At 48.4% G+C, this 16,541-nt stretch overlaps 1 protein-coding gene across 1 annotated transcript in view; it reads left to right on the top strand.

Moving 5' to 3' along the window:
* Positions 1-16,541, top strand: part of acvr2ba (activin A receptor type 2Ba) — a 147,564-nt gene that overhangs the window by 66,774 nt on the left and 64,249 nt on the right.

Consider the following 16,541-nt stretch of genomic DNA (forward strand, 5'->3'; position numbering starts at 1 on the left):
AGAGTAGCTCGGGTGGAAGTGATTGCTCCCTCGTCCCGGTTTTGGTTAAAAGTCCAGCAGTGACGTTCTGAATGAGTGGAAGTTTGTCAATAGATGACTTTGGAAGGCCAGTCAAAAGTGCACTGTAGTAATCTAGTCTATTCGATCTAAAGACATGGATTAGTTTTTCAACATCATTATGTGCCAGAAAGTAACATACCTTTGCAATATTTCACATTCCTATTGCATGCCTTCTCATTGCTACCATCAGGAAGGAGATGCCTTTGCTGGTGATATTAAACCTGATTCTGATTCTACCACCCTCTACCAACTCCTCCATCCCTCACCTACATCATTTCATAGTGGCCAACTAACCTACCAACCTTGGGGACATGGTAACAAACATGCACGATCGCAGGGAGAACGTGCAAACTCCACTCTCTCTTCCTTTCCTCTTCTCTTCCTGGCCAGGATTCTCCGGGAAGTAATTTTTCAACCAACTCAACAACTGAGTTGGAAGAATATTCCAGGAATGTTTCAGAGCAAGCCACGTTATGAAATTGGCTCTCACCAAAATGATCACTGACCTCCGGCTCAGCACTGATGCAATTATTGTCTCAGTCTTAATTCTTCTAGATCTACAAAAGTGCTGTCTTTGACACAATTGACTACAACATTCTCCTAAATCACCTTGAGAGCTGTGTTGGCCTCTCTGGTAGTGTCCTTAATTGGTTTGTTCATATATCATGGAGAGAAATTTTTTTTGTCTATCAGGGAAGCTATCTTGGTCCCCTACTCTTCTCCTATACATGCTCCCCTTGGGAGACATCATTAGAGAGCATAAACTTGATTCCCACAGTTGTGTAGATGGCACTCAATAGTATATCCTGGTTGAGCCTGACGACAACAGCCAATCTGATCTGATTTCTGATAAGGAGGAATAAACAAATAGATGAGCATTAATTCCCTAAATGAAGATAAAACTGAAATACTTTTGATTGGTTTCAAAGCCGAAAGAGATAAGTTTCTGGATAAACATTGGAACTTAGCTCCCCTTGTAATATCAGCAGTGACGAGCCTGCATGTTATCTTTGATTCGGATTTGAATTTGAAATCCCACGTGAAGAAAGTGACCACTGCACTATCTCCACGCTTCAGAAATGTTGCAAAGCAAAGCAAGAAATCTCAACAACACATGCAAGATGCTGGAGGAAGTCAGCAGGTCAGGCAACATCTGTGGAGAGTTGGTACTTCATCAGGGTGAGATCTTCCATTGGGACTAGAAGGGGGAGGAGAAACCAGAATAAAAAGCACAGACGGGCAGGTGATGGGTGAGACCAGGTGAGGTTCAGTTATCGGGGTCTCGGCCCGAAATGTCGACTGTCTATTCCATATTTATGTTGGATCACTGGACGGTTTAGCATGAAGGGAATGAGGTTATGTGGCTTGGTAGATCAAATCAATAGGAACGGTAGGTGGTGTCAGAGGGGTTGAATGGCCTCAACCTCTATTCCTGGGCTACAGCTCGGAGTTTGATTGGGAGACCCGAAGGTCAGCTAACTGGTGATGGACTGTGTTGAAAAGAATAGGGGAGTGGAGAACTGGAGAACAAAGCATCGGAGAGTAGTCACAGACGGGGGGCTTCTCGCCTTTGGGTTTGTGAGGGGGCCTGTCACCCGGCTCACTGTGATGACTGGGCCCTGGGGCTGACTTGTCCGGCCCTGGATGCAAGCAGCAGCAGTTAATGGAATTTTCCCTTTTTTGTGACCGTCTTTAAGTCGCTGGATTAGTCGAGGTCAAAGCTCAAGGGTCAGATGGCAGGGGCTCCTGCTTGGGGTCAGGCAGTGGTGGCTGGGGGAGGGGTGGTGCTGAGGGTTCTGCAAGGGGAAGGGGAGGGGTGGGGTGTGACAGGGCCGGTATGCTGACAGCACTGGTGGTTTTATGTGAAGGCAGGGTCCAGCCCCCGCTGTCCACGTTCCCCAGTATCCGTCCATCTCGGGCAATGGTATTGGGCGAAGCTTGGGCCACACGTTCAGTTCTCCGTCGGACACGGGAGAACAGACTCGGGAAGTCGTCCTGTGCTTCAGCAAACTTGTCCCTTTTACAAACAGGCCTCACTTCTCAGGAGGAACAGAAATATTCAGGGTAACATTGCAATGTGAAAGCATATTGCTTGACAGTTTCGGTAATTGCTTTGTGATTAACTGTGTTTGGGGAATTTAAAGGTTCTGTGCATGCGTATCTGTCCCTGACCCCCACCCCTGCCTCTCTCGCCCCCCCCCCCGCCTCTCGCCCACCCCCCCCCCATGTGATTTCTGTGGTTGTGGTAATGGGTGTGTTGTTGAGGACTTTGGTCTTGAAACTTTGGGATTTGCCCCAAAAAATTTTTTAAATGGGTTGGGGCCCTCTTTAGAGAGATTAGGGCAAAGGGTGCCCTCCTCAGAGTAACCTATTACCTGGACCCACCCACATGACCAGCCCGGCACCAGGGCTGGGTACCCCACAGCTTTGCCTCCCTCCCTCCCTCCCTTCTGACGGTGATGGCATTCGGGTGATTCTGCCTGCAACAACATGCTAGCTTAGCAATTAGCGTAACGCTATGGCAGCGCCAATAATCTGGGTTCAGTTCCACTGCCATCTGTGAGGACTGTGTGGTTTCCTCCAGCAGCTCCACTTTGGTTAGGTTAGTAGATTTATCAAAGTACATATGACACCTTATACAACCCCGAGATTTATTGTCTTGGTATAATAACTATATATTAAAAAAACATAGAAACAGAAAACCTACAGCACAGTACAGGCCCTTCGGCCCACAATGCTGTGCCGTATGTCCTTACTTTAGAAATTACTAGGGTTACCCATAGCCCTTATTTTTCTGAGCTCCATGTACCTATCCAGGAGTCCTCTTAAAAGGCCCTATTGTATCCACCTCCACCACCATTGTCAGCAGCCCATTCCATGCATTCACCACTCTCTGTGTAAAAAAAAAACTTACCCCTGACATCTCCTCTGTACCTACTCCTCAGCACCTTAAACCTGTGTCCTCTTGTGCTAGCCATTTCAGCCCTGGGGAAAAGCCTCTGACTATCCTCTCATTATCTTGTACACCTCTATCAGGTCACCTCTCATGTTTTATCCTCTTGCTCTTCACATACTTGTAGAATGCCTTGGGGTTTTCTTTAATCCTGTCCGCCAAGGCCTTCTCATGGCCCCTTCTGTCTCTCCTAATTTCATTCTTAAGCTTCTTCCTGCTAGCCTTATAATCTTCTGGATCTCTATCATTTACCTACTTACCTGTCCTACCCTTTCATTCGCTTTTGACTTGCTCATTACTGGCTTCGTCTTTGCACTGACTTCCTCCCCAACTGGTAATTGGTTTATTATTGTCAGAATCAGGTTTAACAGCACTGGCTTCAAGTCGTGAAACTTGCTGCTTTGCAGCAGCAGTACGTTGGAATACACAATATTAAAGCAATAAATTGCATTAAGAAATACATTTTTAAAAAATGAGTAAAAAGAGAAAAATAGAAAAGAAAATACAGGTTGACCTTCTATAACCCGGCACCATCGGGACCTGAGGAGCGCCGGATTAGTGGAAATGCCGGATTACAGAAGGATCACATTAAGCAATAGCTAACAGCCTCATCATACCTCTAAAATATCATGTAAATCAGTACAAGTTAGATAATAATGAAACAGAAATATTAAATGAGTAGCAAGTGAAATTTTAATAAAGTAATATACTGTGCTGGCACAGATTAAATAAAGGGTACGGGTAAATGTACAGGAATTAACTTATACAGAACAGTTGAGTACTTTGGCTTCTAAAGTGAGACGTTTAATATACCTTCAGGCAAAGTTACATGTCTGCAAGTGTGGGGTTGTCAGGATCATCATCTTCATCTTGGAAAAAATGAGTGAAGCATCAGGAACTGGTGCTGAAACTGGCACAATAGTTTCTTCAGGAACTGTTGATGGTGGTGACAGCACATCTGGGTGAGCAGAAGCAGAAGTCAGAGAAAGGAGATCTTCTATACGCCACATTTCACGTGACCAGCAGGCGGTCGGGGATTCAGTGCTGGGCTCTTCCCTCTTCACTCACAGCGACCTCGTTAGTTTTTTTTACCTCCGCTTAGTAATATGCTTAAATTCAGCGGATCGCCATATCTGATCTGAGGTCGTAGGCAGAAGAGAACGGAGTGCCGGGCCGGGTGACGCCAGAGGGCAGTGTGCGACTGCCAGCAGGTGGGCGAGATGGTGGACCGACCCAGTCGCGCCTCACGCAAATGTTATTAATAATCCAGGAAAACAAGCAGGAATCGCCTGTCTGTGCTTACAAGAGCGCGCCAACATGTGAACAGATCTAGCGCAACCAAAACAATGTGCAGCAGATTGGCACGGTGGCCCGGGAAATTTGAAATCACAGATGTGCGGAAAATTTGAAACCTGTGCCGGATTATCGAAGGAACCGGATTAGTGAAGGTCGACCTGTTGTGCGTTAGTGCTCATTGTTTCAGGGACCATTCAGACGTCTGATGGTGGAAACGAGGAAGCTGTTCCTGGTGTGCTGAGCATGTCTTCAGGCCCCTGTACCACCACCTTGATGGCAGCATTGAGAAGGGGGCACACCCTGAGTGGCGAGGGATACCCCTCACCACAATGACAGATACCATCTTTCTGAAGGATCGCCTTTTGAAGATGTCCGCATACCCTGAGATACGGTGAAAGGTTTGTTAGCTTGGCATCTACGTGGATCGTTTCAAATATCAGTAAATCAAGGTAGCACAGAGGAAGAAGCAGTAACAAGGTAGGATAAGCTGACGCAGTTACAGAGAAAGTCCAGTGCGGCCAGACAATAAGGTTGTTTAAAACAGTTGAGTGGGAATTTCTCGTTTGGGGACTGTCATGTCTTTGAGATTGTTCCACCTCTATATGCAGGCTGTAAAGTTTCAGGGTTTTGCATACACATAGAGCTCTACAGCGAATAACCCAGCCACTCGGCCCATCTAGTCTGTGCCCAACTATTACTCTGTCCATCGTCTTGCACCTGGGTCATAGCTGTTCCTTCTCCCCCATTCATGTACTTATCCACTCTGTTTCAATGCATTTTTTTGAATTATATTTTATTAATTTGTGGTAGCATTTTGTTTTGTGTGCTGTGTGTGATAAATGCTTTGTGGATGCACCGTGGTCCAGAGGAACGTTGCTTCATTTGGTTGTATACATGTATGGTCAGGTGAACAGGAAGCTAGAATCTGATTGGTCCCTTTGGCCCATCAGTTCCATGCCAATCAAGATTCCCACCTCAGCTTGTCCTGTTTGCCCCATATCCCTCCGAACTTTTCCTATCCACAGACTATCCAGGTGCCTTCTAAAAGTTGTCAGTGCCCTGCCTCAGCTCTCTGGCAGCTTATTCTATAAACGGACCATCTCCTGCGTGTAAAGGGGGGAAAAAGTTGCCTTTCAGGTTCCAATTAAGTCTCTCACCTCTGACCTTCAACCTGGCCTGTTATTCTTGATTCCCCAACTCTGGGAAAAGACTATCCACATCCACCTAATCTATGCCCCTCATAATTTTCAACGTGGTTGGCATGGGCCAGCCAGGCCACGAGGCCTGATGTGGTTCTCTCTGACTCTAACACCACCCCTCATTCTCCTGCACTCCAATGAGGAAGGTCCCTCCGTAACCCATAATGCAGTATCTCGAGTCCCAGCAGCATGCTCATAAACCTCCTCAGGACTCTTTCCAACGGAATCACTTCTATCCCACAACAGCGTGACCAATATTGAACACAATATTCTAACATCTTGATAAATGCGGGGTTTCCATTAACTTTTGAATATTTTCTTGCTGATTTAAGTGTCATCTTTTCCACCCAGAGTGTGATCTATATATGGAGCGAGCTGCCGGTCAAAGTAGTTGAAGCAAACTCGTTATGCTCCGACGCAGTGTTAGCAGTCATTTTGAGAGGACTAGAATATAAGAGCAAGGTACAAGACATTGTTCAGACCGCATTTGGAGAACTGTGAGCGGTTTTGGGCTCCTTATCTACAAAGAGATGTGCTGGCATTGGAGGAGATCCACAGGGGGTTCACGAGGATGGTTCCAGGAAAGAAAGGGTTAATGCATGAGCATTTGACAACTCGGTGGAGTTTAGAAGAATGAGGGGGGGATCTCGGTGAAGCCTAACAAATATTGAAAGGCCCGGATTCAGTGGACACGGCGAAGATGTTTCCTATAGTGGGGAGAGTCCAGGACCAGAGGACGCAGCCTCAGAATAGAGGAACATCTCTTTAGAAGAGAGATGAAAAGGAATTTCTTTATTCTAAAGATAGTGAATGTATGGAATTCATTGCCACAGGTGGCTGAGTGCAAGCCTAGTTATTGGGTGCATTTAAAGCAGCGGTTGATAGGTTCTTGTTTAGTAAGGGTATCAAAGGTTGTGGAGGGAGGGCAGGAGAATGGGGATGAGATGGGAAATAAGTCAGCCATAATAGAATGGTGGAGCGGTGTCTATGGGCCGAACGCACTACTTCTGCTCCTATGTCTAAAAGTTTTGTGTTCTTAAACATAGAATTACTGTACATTGCAAAATAAATAGTGGAAAAGAGAGTTGGCAGGATTGTGGGACTATGGATGTGACAGGATTGCTTGACTGAGTCAACAGACAAAACGCAGATCAGGCAGCCTCCATGGAAATGAATAAACAGTCTCCCTGACGAGGTGCTGGTGCAAGGTATAGTGAGTGGACTGGTTCCCTCCCGTGCAGTCCGATTCCATCGTTCCCACACACCCTCTGAGAGCCCGGGTCACCACGAATCTGAGGGCACCTCACCTACCCAGAGTCGAGGGCTCCACCTCCAACGTAGGCCTGGGCAGGATCTCAGAGGACTTCCCCTGAAAGTTGCATCACAGGTGGACATGGGGGTGAAGGAGGAATTCGGGACACTGACCTTCATCGGGCAGAGCAGTGAGTATTGGAATTGGGACGTTTGTAGCAGTCGTACAAGACGTTGGTGAGGTCGTATGTGGAATATTGTATTCAGCTTTGGTCACTCCGTGGCAGGAAAGGCACCGTCAAGGTGGAGAGTGCAGGAATGTTTTAACAGGATGTCAGGAGGATTTCAGCAATTGTGTAATTAAAGGTTAAGCCAGTTGAGATTGTGTTGTTTAGAGTGCAAGAGAAGAAGAGGTAAATCACAAGAGGCATAGATAGGGTGAATTCACTTGTCTTTTTCCAGAATTGGAGAATCAACAACTGGAGTACAGAGATTTGAGTGAGTGGGGCGAGGTTTAATTGGACCCTGAGGGGCAACTTTGTCATCCAGAGGGTGAGCGAGCTTCCAGAGGAAGTGGTTGAGGCAGGTACATGAGCAACTACATTTGATAGATATTTGGGAGAGATGCATGGAACGGCAAGGTTTAGATCAGGGGTTCACAGAGCCCTTGGTTAATGGTCAGGGTCCATGGCATTAACAAAGTTGGGAAGCCTGGGTTTAGAGGGATACAGGGCTAGATTAGAAGGGCGGTCTCGGCTGGCATGGACCAGATGGGCCTAAGGGTCTGTTTCCATGCTGTATGACTCATAATTTGCATCAGCTTCCATCTCCTCATGGTGTTTTGTGTCCTTTAATATCTCTGTTGTGAATAACTGAGTGCTTTATCTCTTAATGGCTGTAGAGTCTTTAATTCTGGCCCAATGAATGTGGGCTCAGTGGGAGCAGCGCTGACTCTCAGTTGTGGGATCAGATCCTACCTGAGTGCGAGGGAGCCCTGAGCCTGGGATTGTACGGCCTACATGCTCTATTGACCCTGAAGCAGAGGGGCGCGAACCCACCTTATGGAAGGAAGGCAGCTCGTCATCGCCACCTCCAGGGCAGCCGGGGAACTGCAGCCACTGCCTCCTTGCTGCTGGCTGGCTCAGGCTGTGTGATAGAACATTTCTCCCCCTGCGGTAGCGTGCTCTGTGTCCTGAGGGGAACTGGATAAGCGCCTTTAGGTTGAATTTTTGCTCGGATGCTGGTGCAAGGAGGGGGTTTTGAGTGAAACCTTTGTCAGTCTCACCATTCCACAGACAGATGGGGACTGGTCACTGCGCTTTGCTGCCTGTCATGGTATCAGGTGGAAGGAAGCTTAACTGTGGTTGTCTAGATTGAAGGAGAATGGAGCTGGTTTCTGTTGACCTTTACCACACTGCGTAGTCTGGCAGAGGGCGTCCTGCTATCTTCAGTACACACGCTCAACTTGACAGCCTTAGTCGTCCTCAATTCTTCATCTCTCCGAGGGGAAGCCCACCCTCTCCTGCCTGGTGGCTGGAACTGCTCTCATTTCCCCAGTCGTGGGCCAGCGTGCTCTCATTTCCCCTTGCCGCCTCCTGTAGGTGCTGTACACCTCTCTTGATAAATCCCAGTAGACGTGTGCCCCCTGTGACCACGTGGGTTCAAAGCTGTGGGGGTCTCTAAACTGCCCTTGTGGCCATAAAGTGACGCTAGGCTAGGCACGGGAGTGTCTTTACACAAGGTGACCGACAGGAGATGATAAAATGCTGGTTGAGGTGTTGATCGGCTCAGGGAAAGTAACTGTTTTTCAGTCAGGTGGGCCTGGCGTGGATGCTACATAGCCTCAACCCTGATGGGAGTGGGGTAAATAGTCCATGAGCAAGATGGGTGGGATCTGTCACTATGTTACAGGCTCTTTTCTGGCACCTTTCTGTATATGTGCCTAATGGCTGGTAGGCCAGTGCCGGTGAGGCGCTGGGATTTCTTGTCAATTTCCATACCGAGCAGTGACATGGCTTGTTGGATCCTGTCTGTTACACGTCGGTAGAATGGTTTGAGCGTGGACGTGCAAAGACCAACTCTCTTCAGCCGCCTCAGAAAGTAGAGACATTGGTGAGATTTCCCTATTGTCTATGTTGTTCCATTGTTTAAGAAAGGCTCTAAGAATAAGCCAGGAGATTATAGGCTCATGAGCCTGACGTCAGTAGTGGGAAAGTTACTGGAACCTGTTCTAAAGGACTGAGTATTTGGATAGATGGGGCCTCATCATGGCTTTGTGCGAGGTATGTCATGTCTGAACCGTCTAATAGGGCTTTTTGAGGAAGTTACCAGGAAAGTTGATGGAAGCAAGGCAGTGGATGTTGCCTACATGGATTGTAGCAAGGCCTTTGACAAGGTCCTGCATGGGAGGTTGGTCAAGAAGGTTCAGTCACTCAGCATTCAAGATGAGGTAGTAAATTGGATTCAACACGGGCTTTGTGGGAGAATCCAGAGAGTGGTAGGACACGGTTGCCTCTCCGACTGGAGACCCGTGACTAGTACCGTGCCACAGGGAATGTGGAACGAGCTTCCAGCAGAAGTGGTGGATGCAAGTTCTTTGCTGTCCACTGTCTCTATCGGTGATCTGGTGAAAATGTCATCTGGATCAGAAAACGGGCAGGTGTAGTGGACAGCGAGGAAGGCTCACAAAGCTTGCAGCGGGACCTGAACCAGCCGGGAAAACGGCGATGGAATTTAATACAGACAAGGTTGGGCACTCCGGAGTGTGGTAGAACAGAAGGATCTGGGACTACAGGTCCATCATTCCTTGGAAGTGGCATCACGGGTAGTCAGGGTTGTAAAGAGAGCTTTTGGCAGGTTGGGCTTTCTTAAACCAGAGCACTGTGTATCGGACCAATCATGTTGAAGTTATATTAGACTTGGTGAGATATTGTATGCAGTTTTGGCCACCTATACACAGGAAAAATATTAATATTTGAAAGAGTTCAGGGAAACTGGGACTTAAGGTGATGAGTTATAGGGGGAGATTGAATTGGTGTTTCGAAAGGGTAAATGCAAGCAGAATTTTGCCACTGAGGTTGGGGGCGGGGGAATCGTCAAGCGTCTGATCGGACGAGCTCACCACCCACTGTATTTGTAACTCGTCAGTGATGGTTATCAGTAGAAGCTCTGTGACAGTTTGGTTTGAGGTGGAACGTGCTGCTGTGTGGGAGAAGCACGGGAGAGCAGGGTTTCCAATGGTAACGGTTAGTTTTATTTGTCACTTGTACATGAACATCGTGTCCTGATGAAGGGTCTCGGCCCGAAGCATCGACTGTGTACTCCCCTGCTCAGGTAGTGAGGTTTGAGATGGTTTCAGTTAGGGATAGCACAGCAGACTAGCAGAGCACGCAGCACAGGATAGATCAGTTGCAGATACGGGCAGGGGGGAGTTTGACGCAAATAAATGTGAAGTGTTGCACTGTGGCAGGCCCAGTACACTGTTAAGGACAAGATCCTGAGCAGTGTTGATGAACAGAGGGATCTTGAGGCCCAAGTTTATAGCAAAAGCTAAGGGGAGATCAAATAGAGGTTTATAAGATTGAGGGGCATAGAGAGCATCTTTTTCCCAGGGTTGAAATATCTAATACCAGAGGGCATGTACTTAGGGTGAGAATGGGTAATTTCAAAGGAGGTTTGAAGGGCGCATTTTTACCCAAAATGTCAATTCTATTCCTCTCCATAGATGTTGCCTGACCTGCCGAATTCCTCCATTTTGCGTTTGCCCCTACAAAAGGTGCTTTTGGGGCAGCATGGTAGCATTGCGGTCAGCGTAACTCGGTTGCAGCACCAGTGACCCAGGTTCAATTCTGCTGCCGTCTCCAAGTACTTGTGAGGGAGGAGGTTAACTGGTCGCGTCACGTGGGTGTAAGTGGACAGTGCAAGCTCACTGGGCCAGAAGGACCTGTTACTGTGCTGAATCTCTAAAAAAAAACACTAGATTACATCCGTGGATTCATCCTTGTCCCAGGATTAACCAGGGAGACCAACCCCTCCCCCATTCCCTCAGTGTGTTTTGTGTCTGATGGAGGTGAATATTTTTCTCTGAACGTGCACAGTTCTACGTCCCACGCACAACAAGCTCTTGAGCAGGAGGTTGAATCCCATTTTCACCTTTGGAGATGCTTATCTCTTCTTTGTTTCACTAATTCCGTCTGTGTAATGCCTCCCCCTTCCCCCTCAGACAGTCCCGTCCATCCCTGAGAGAAGCTGCAATATGCCCCACTTTGTTATGGGTCTTAAAAAAAAAACCCTCCTGAATTCACAAGGAATAGTTGGAAATGTTGAGGCACCAGAGGTTTCTGTGTGAATCCAGGGCAACACACACAGACTGCAGGAGGAACTCAGCAGGTCGGGCAGCGTCTACGGAGAGGGAGAAGGGTGGTGTTTTTGGTGAGACAGGGAAAGGGGGGGCACTTCCCCACTTCCTTTCCAGTCCTGATGAAATGTCTCAGCCTGAAACGTCGATTGCTTATTCTCCTCCACGGATGCTACCCGGAGTTCCTCCAGCATTTTGTGTGTCAAGATTTGCAGCACCTGAAGAATCCATTGAGTTAGGGATTCGGGTTAATTTGGGGCAGACATGGAGGGCCGTGGGACCTGTTCCCGTGCTGTACTGTTCAGGAAGAAAAATCCTATTGATTGGCAGAGTTGACCCAGGGGGTCAAGTGGCATACCCCTGTTGCTAGTGATGTTCAACGTGGAGTTGAAGTGAAGATGTGAAGTCAGGAGTCAGTACTGGGGAGAGAGGGATAACTGGACTGGGCCAGCACCTGTCATTTTAAACCCCCACCCTGTGAAATCTGGTCGGTGCTGGCGTTGTGGAGTCGGATCGATCATTGCCTTCTGGAGCTGTGCACGCTGTCTGATTTGCATGGGTAAATGCCGTAGCTGAGCGCCTGCATTCTGATGACCGCCAGGTTGGAATAGTGAGCATGCCGCGTGCGTCAGTTCGAGCAGAGTGAGCCCGCCCACCCTGTGTGACCGTCCCACTCGTCCAGCCAGCGTTCCATATTTATGTTTTTTAATCCGGAGATTCTGACATTTGTGTAGGTGACCGAGGGGTTGTTGATGTTTAATCAGTGAGTCTGTGATCGATACTGGGCTGGAAATGAGAAGTTTCAGTCCAGGGCTGAATCTTAACCCTCCCCTCTCCTCCCACACCACCGGTAGGTGGATATTCTGCGATGACTTGTGCAGAGCCTGCACTGTGAGGTGGGTAATGTACTTGTAGAGCTGCTGATAGACTACACAGTGGGGGGGGGGGGTGGTGGGAGAAAGACCCCCCCCCCACTCAAACACAACACATTGGGTGCATTTGGGTGGCGATTTCTGAAGAGAGAGAGATGTAGATTAGAACAATCACTTTACAGTGCCGGATTGAAATCCCACTGCTGCCTCTGCGTTTCTTCCGGTGCTCCATTCCCCCCCCCCCCCACGTTCCAAAGACGTACGGGGTCAGGGTTAGAGGGTGCTGGGCGTGCCAAGTTGGCACTGGAAGTGTGGCTGCCCCCGCACATCCTCCCTGTTTCACCCACGAAGGTGTGGCGTGAGCTGGAGCTGTCGCAGCCCGTCTGGTGACGCTTTCAGCCATGTCAGGAGGGAATAGTGTCAGAATACAGAGTCAGAACAGAGATGAGGAATTTCCTTAACCAGACAGTGACGAATCTGTGGAACTCAAGTCAGTTGTGGAGGCCGACTCCTGGGTGTATTTAAAATGGAGGTGGATAAGTGTGATTAGTAAGAGCATCAAAGGTTACAGGGAGAAGGCAGGAGAATGGGGTTGAGAGGGATAATCATGAGCAAACATAATGGGCCAAATGGACTAATTTGTCTCCTGTAACTGGTTATTTGCTTGCTGGATGGATTTTCAGGTGAGTAACGGAACTGTAGAATACATTCGGAGTGGAAGGTGAGAGGGGTGAAGCGCCCCAGGGAACTGCGCGGTCTCGTGTTTCCCTCCTGTCACCTTCAGCTCATAAACACCGTTCTGCAGATGCTAGAAATCTCCAGCGATAAGATGGTAGAGGAACTCGAGTTTGGCAGCAGATTATGTCCCCTTGTTTGTGCCCTGGCCCTAATTCTGCTCCTATGTCTGAGGTGTTCCTTAGGGATTCAGAGAAGAGCTCTGGCTCTAACACCAGTGTCTGGGAAATGCCACCGTTCACCTGACCCGAAACTCCCCCTCGATCAATCACACTTGTAGGGTAACGTAACTGGGAGAAATTCACAACCGCCAACGCTGAGTTGTGGCCTCACTTTCAGAGGCTGGTCTGACATGCTGACGTCGTTACGTAAGGATTTTTTAGTGTGCTTTTGTGTTGGGTTTTGCAATTCAATAAAATGCGTTACGGGTTGCGTTAAACATAAAACACCTCATTTAGTTTTATTTGTGAAAACCTACATTGGTGACTCCGAAGCGCTAGGGTGATTCCGGAGTTGTGGAACATGTCGGCCGAACCAGTAGCTTTGAAACTCCTGGAGCTTTGGGTACAAAATGCCGTCATTTGGTTTGTACAAACTGAGGCCTAGTTTGTGCTTCGAGATATCCCCGCCAACAGTACCGAATATTTCCGTGTGGCAGCGTCACTCAGCAACTCCGCGGTGGTGACAGTGGTGAGTCTGCTTGAAGACCCGCCTGAACGCGATAAATATCAACTGTCACACGTTTGGACTATCGGAGTCTGAGCATGTCCAACAGTTGCTCTCCTTGCCTGGCCTCGGCAAAGCTAGGCCTTCGGAGCTAATGGACCACACGCTATCTCTCCTGGGAAAGCACCATCCTTGTTTTATCTTTAAAGAACTCTTCATGCAGCAAATGCCTGATCGAGTTCACATGGCCCTCGGTAATGTACCCGTGATGGACTATAGGGAGCTTGGCAAAATGGCTGACGGTCTTCACTCAGCCGGACTGCAGTGCATCATTCCCTCTCCTTTCTCTACCTCAATAAGCCCAGTCAGCAAGGCCCTCAACAGAAGGACACCCACAGCTGCAAAAGAGACTTCGCCAGGCCTGTGTTTTTACCATGCTCACTTTGGTAGGAATGCTAGGAAGTGCGGCTTCAACAATGCCATGCATCGGGACATCAGAGGTCTGTGAACACCGTGGGTTCCCGCTGCCAGGGTCATCTACCGTACATTACGGACATCCTTTCAGGGTGACACTTCTTATGTGACACGGGTGCTCAGGTACAATGTTGCCAGCATCGCCTATTGGTGAGAAGGCAAAGCAATGAAGCCTCACTGGAGGCCACCAATGGCAGCAAGATCTAGACCTACAGGACACGATGGGTGACGCTCTGCTTCAGTGGGCGATGTTACACACGGGGCTTTGTCCTGGCTGAAGTGGCTAGACCTCTGCTCGGTGCAGATTTCCTGTGTGCCCAGGGACTGTTAGTCGATCTTAAAAGCTGCCGGCTTGTGGATATCAACGACTTTGGGTCGTTATCCTGCTCCCCACAGTGTCTCCGTCAAGCCCGTGCACCACTGCATGAGAGTTTACTCGACTGCTGGATCAATTCCCAAACCTCACCAATCCACTACTCCACTATAGACACAAAACATGTGGTCGAGCACCACGTTTCCACAACTGGCCCACCAGTCCATGCCCGCACACCCAGAAAAGCGAGCAACCACTTTGCCAACATGGAAAGACTTGGCATTGTCTGCTGGTCAAATAGACCCTAGGCTTCACCCCTCCGTATGGTCCCCAGGTCCAATGGTGTTCGCTGCCCATATGGTGATTACCGACGCCTTAATGAGGCCATCCCCCCACCCCCACCAATTGTTACCCCCAGTCCCACATATTCAAGACATTCCAGCATGTCTAGCTGGAAAGTTAGTATTTTCCAAAGTTGATCTAGTTAGGGCTACCTGTGTGCTTGGAGAACATTCCCAAAACAACTGTGATAATCACGTTTGACATTTTTGAGTTTCTGCGCATGCCGTTTGGGCTGAAAAATGCAGCACAGTCTTTCCAACGGCTGATGGATTCTGTATTAAAAGATTTGGGTTTTCTTTAGTTTATCTGGTGAAATACTTGTCACCAATGCATCGAAATCTGAACCTGTGTCAAACTGGCCTTAACATATAATCATCAGAACTGGAAGGAAACCATTGCTCCCATTAGTATGTTCAGGCCAGTCATCGAGATTGTGGGCGATACAAGATGGAAGACAAGGGTCCTTCCTGGTAAGATTGAATCAAAGACTCGTTGAGTAGGAAAATGTCAGTGAAAGCTTTCCAAAGATTAGATGCTGATTGGTTGTTAAGAACTAAACTTTATCATGACAGGTTCATCCACTTCTTATTTTGTGCTCCGTCATTGTCTCATTATAGGAACTTCTGAGAGGGTTTGTTCATTATGTGCTGTGTGATATGCTGTGGGCGATAGGGTGAAGGCATGTGGGCTTTTTCCCCTCAGATTGAGTGAGACCAGTCTCTCAGCAGACACGAGGAACTCTGCAGATGCTGGAAATTCAAGCAGCACACACAAGATGCTGGAGGATCTCTGCACCGGTGGTCAGGCAGCATCCATGGAGATGAGCTCCTCTCCGGTCCCGATGAAACGTCGCCCTTTTAGCCCCAGCCATAGATGCCGCCTGATCTGCTGAGTTCCTCCAGCATTTTGTGTGTGGTGGACATAATTGTGGACCCTTCTTATTCCAGAGGGAAGACAGGCAGGAGGTATTAATGTTCGAGAGGCCAGGCCGCCAGGTTAGAGGACAGCTTCTCTCCCACTGTTATCAGACACTGGAACAGTACTCAAGCACTCTGAAGATGAGCTCGTGATCTCCCGGTCTATCTTGTCATGGCATTCGTACTTCAATGGTCCACTGCACTGCCTCCGGAGCCTACAGTCTGCGTTCAGTTTTCAGTCCCCTACCTCGATTACTTGTGTATGGTAACGATCTGTCAGATCAGATACAAAGAGGACCATCTTCACCCAGAATACGATAAGTATTTGGCACACGCTGTCAGAAGCAGAACACAGTGAACACTTGAATTATTACTGAGGCCCAGAAGGCTGTGGACCCGATGGAATTGACAAAAATGGTCCTGGGCCTGAAAGGGTTAACATATCTTGATCACTTGTGGGTCCGGACTTGTATTTACTGGAGATTAGAAGAATGAGGACGGAACTCATTGAAACCTATTGGATATTGAAAGGCCTAGATGAGCGGGACGTGGTGAGGATGTTTACAACCAAAGGGGCCAGCCGCAGAATAGACGAACGTCCCTTTAGAACAGGGATGAGGAATTTCTTTAGCCAGAGGGTGGTGAATCTGTGGAATTCATTGCCACAGTCGCCTGTGGAGGCCCAGCCATTGAGTGTATTTAAAATGGAGGTGGATAGGTGTGATTCAGTAATGGTGTTGAAGGAAGAAGGCAGGAGAAATTGCTCAGTATACGTGACAATAAGCCATTACCATAACATGCCACACGCAGTGCTCTGAGTATGATCTAACCAGCTTCCACACAAGTTCAGTGTCAGTCTGTCCCTCCGTAAATAAACGCGAGTTGGCTTGCGCTTTACATACCACGAGGGAGGCCGTGTTGCGGAGGCTAAAAGCGGCAAAGGGCTGGGTATTTTTGGGCTCGGGGTTTATTATAGTACCACGTCACTCAGATTAAAGCTGTACCGTGAGCTGCTGGTTGTTTGATGTTTGGCCAGAGGCACGTTGCCGCTTGCTATCAATAAACACGAGCTGCCACAGTCCTCTCCGTCCCACAGTCCTCTGCGC

Source organism: Hemitrygon akajei, chromosome 8 (genome assembly GCF_048418815.1).
Source record: "Hemitrygon akajei chromosome 8, sHemAka1.3, whole genome shotgun sequence".
Lineage (NCBI taxonomy): Eukaryota > Metazoa > Chordata > Chondrichthyes > Myliobatiformes > Dasyatidae > Hemitrygon > Hemitrygon akajei.